Source organism: Sminthopsis crassicaudata, chromosome 2, assembly GCF_048593235.1.
Source record: "Sminthopsis crassicaudata isolate SCR6 chromosome 2, ASM4859323v1, whole genome shotgun sequence".
Lineage (NCBI taxonomy): Eukaryota > Metazoa > Chordata > Mammalia > Dasyuromorphia > Dasyuridae > Sminthopsis > Sminthopsis crassicaudata.
Genome location: NC_133618.1, coordinates 128,939,629 through 128,943,323, shown reverse-complemented (window position 1 = coordinate 128,943,323; position 3,695 = coordinate 128,939,629). Strand labels below are relative to the sequence as shown.

The window sequence follows — 3,695 nt, the reverse complement described above, 5'->3', positions numbered from 1 at the left end:
GAAAGACTGAAAAAACTGATATGTGATTGTAATTGTCTAATATTGTAATATAAAAATGACAAGATGAATAATTTTTAAAAACTTAGAAAGACTTACATGAATTGATAAAAAGTGAAGTGAACAGAATCAGGAGAAACAGCAATATTGTAAGATGAAGAATTGTAAATAACTTAGGTATTCTTATCAATACAATGATACAAGATAATCACAAAAGACTCATAATGAAAAATGCTACTTGCTTTCAGAAAAGGAATTGACATTTTCTTCATACAGACTGAAGCATACTAATTTTCCCTTTCTTTCTTTCTTTCTTTCTTTCTTTCTTTCTTTCTTTCTTTCTTTCTTTCTTTCTTTCTTTCTTTCTTTCTTTCTTTCTTTCTTTCTTTCTTTGTCTTTCTTTCTTTCTTCCTTTTTCTTTCTTTCTTTCTTCCTTTTTCTTTCTTTCTTTCTTTCTTTCTTTTTTTCTTTCTTTCTTTCTTTCTTTCTTTCTTTCTTCAAGTTTTCTTGTACAAAATGACTAATATGAAAATGTTACATTATTGAACATATATAACATCATATTTCTTGCCTTCTCAGGGAAGGATGGGAGAGGGAAGGAGGGATAGAATTTGGAACTCTAAAAACTAAAAAAAAGTTTTTAGAAAAAAGTTTAAAATCCTCTTAAAATGCAATTGAGAAAAATAGAGTATTATATTTTAAAGAAATATATGTATATTAACATATCATAGAATGGAGAATGTCTGTGGTATTTTAGAAAGTATGTTTATAACACTCTACATGTATTCTGGTTAGAAGAGGAAGCAGGAAGTTGAACATTAGAAAGTAAGCTACACAAGCTATTCTGTACAATATGAACTAACATAGCTATCATCTTCATCACAATCACAATAAAACCTCAATTTATCAATGAACCAGTCATCTCATTCGAGTTAGTAGTACCTCTAGGGATGCAGATCATAACTTATCCATAAACCTTTTTGGGGAGGAAAATTATTCTTTTAAATTCTTTTATCAGATGTCCATAAAGTATCTACTTAGCTCACTAGAAGTCTTTATCTGGTACTTTTGTCTTTCCATAGGTATTTTCTTTTTTATACATGAGTATTACCTACTTCATTAAATATTTATATTATATTATTATAATGATGCTTATATTTACTGGATTTATATTTAAGACTATATAAATATTAATATTTGCAGGAAATTAATTTTCCTATTATATATTTCTCGAATTGTTCTCTTTATGATGCTTTATGTATAGATGCAAATCATTATATAATGATATAATAATATGTTAAAGGCTACTTATACATACCATGTGTTTCTCCTCTGCTCTTTGGGTAAACATACAATTTTATTACTTTGAAGATGATAATATTCATGACTCAAAGCTATTGCTGGGAGAGTATGTGTATTAAAAAGATGTTTTTCTGTTTTAGAATACAATTTGCTGCTGTATATTTTATCAGATGCAATCTACTCTGCTATTTTCATTTTAGGTAAGTTTGGGTCTCCATATTCTACATGGTCTGATGGTCTAACATTGAACTTCCAATCTAAAAGTGGAAAAAGAAACAATGTTTTAAATACGAAAAAAGATAAGTTTTATTAATAACTCACTGTGAATAGGAGACTGGAAGAGGAACTCCTTTAATCTTAATTAAATTTGCCTCTGAAAATTCCACTAGTGCTTTTCTTTCTATTTCAATTATAAATGGTGAAGACAGGGGGAGGAAAAGGGGAAAAGAGATAGAAGGTAGAGAAAAAGAAAGGAGAGAAAGAGGAGAGAGACAGAGACAGAGAGACAGAGTGAGAAAAGAGAGAGTGAGGGAGAGAAGGAAGGAGGGATAGAGGGAGGAAGAGGGACAGAGACAGGGAGAAGGAGGAAAAGAAAGGGAGAGGAAGAAAAAGAAGGAGAGGGAGAAGGAAAAAGAAAATAGAATAGAATTTGAGCTTTCTGTAGAATCCTTAGTATTTATTCTCAACATAAAGACCACAACCTTATTTAATCAGAAGACAATCTTTTCCTGTGCAACAAGAAATTCGGTTCTACACACATATATTGTATCTAGAATATATTGTAATATATTTAACATGTATAAGACTGTCTGCCATCTGGGGGAGGGGGTTGCGGGAGGAAGGGAAAAAAATCTGAACAGAAGTAAGTGCAAGGGATAATGTTGTAAAAAATTACCCATGCATATGTACTGTCAAAAAAGTTATAATTATAAAATAAAATAAAAATTAAATAAAAAAGAAGACAATCTTATATAAGACAGACTTATATGGCATCTAAGAAGTCAGGAAAATTGAAATTTCCAATTAAGTAAAGAAAATTTCAATCTTAAAAACCTTAATCTTTCCTTACTGGCCCTGTTCTTAATGGTCTTCTGGACTTAAAAAGTATGCTTCTGCTGTGGTCTCATTCTACTAATTCTCTCGGAACCTGAAACTCTTTGAGTTGGAGCATCCAATCCCCTTATGGACTTTTCAAACTAAAATATCCCTTTGTAAATCCTCTCTCCCCAATTACCCATTGGTAAATTATTTCTTGATCCTTCACTTTGTAAAGGGACCTAATCTGCCATTATTTCCTTCTTGGTCCTAATCCTGGTTGCCAGATTTCAGCACCATGGCCTCACACAAAGTACCTTCATTGTGTCCCTAACCCACCCCTTTTCAGTTTTTGTGCATTTTCTTCCAGAATATGACTTCTTTTTGTTTGTATTTCAATATTCAGAGCACAGTTTATGTGGTATATAACAAGTAGTTAATAAATGTTTGTTTCTCTTCCTTTTTAAAAAAAATGTGAATAGCTTCCATTATTTGAACTTCTGAATCATTCTCAAATAAAGAGTAAATCAACAAATTATGAAGAGAATCAAAACTATTAATAATCGTTCAAAGCTACAAGATTGTTCTGGGGGAATTATGGTGGGGAGGTAAAAAGAATATATTCTGAATAACAGTATAATAATTCTATTCACTCATCTGCCTAATCCTGAGAGATAAAATGATTTAAGTTCATTTTTTTATTAACACAATGATCTAGGTTATAGCTTTATAAATGTGTTCTTTTGGAGTTAAAGAGCCTGCTCCTGCCTGAATCCAAGCCACTGTCAAGGAGATGGATAACAGCTCCTTAAGTACCCAAATCCTTCAGAGTACTATGCAAAAGAAAGAAAAGACTGACCTCAGAGGGTTATTGAGAAGAAAAATTATTTGCAAACTTTAGTAGTGTGTATGTATTCTAAACCAGAGCTTCTTAAACTTTTTCCACTTCTGATATCTTTTAGCTTGAAAAAATTTTACATGATACTAGGTATGTAAGTATAAAAAATAGATATACAAATAAAATATTAGCTGATAATAAATCATAATTTTATGACCTCAAATTCATTTATAAAACTCCTGTTTACAAGCTTTGTTTAAACCTTTAGTACATGATCTTGAGGTCAAGTACACGATTCAGTAGATAAGACCCTAGGCAAGTCAGTTAATGCTGTCTGCCTCAGTTTTTTCATCTATAAAATAATCTGGAGAAGGAAAGGCAAATTACTTCAGTATCTCTGTGAAGAAAACCTTAAATGGGGGTCATGGAGATTCAAAAGTGATGGAAACAAATGAACAGTAATAAAAAGGTTACTCTTGAGAAGCTAATAAGTCTACAATATACAGGTACTAGAAGAAATGTA

The 3,695-nt window shown here is 31.0% G+C and overlaps 1 protein-coding gene across 8 annotated transcripts in view; it reads right to left on the bottom strand.

Annotated features, from left to right (window-relative positions):
* UNC5D (unc-5 netrin receptor D) overlaps positions 1–3,695 on the bottom strand; it is a 770,467-nt gene that overhangs the window by 749,109 nt on the left and 17,663 nt on the right. The window lies entirely within an intron of this gene.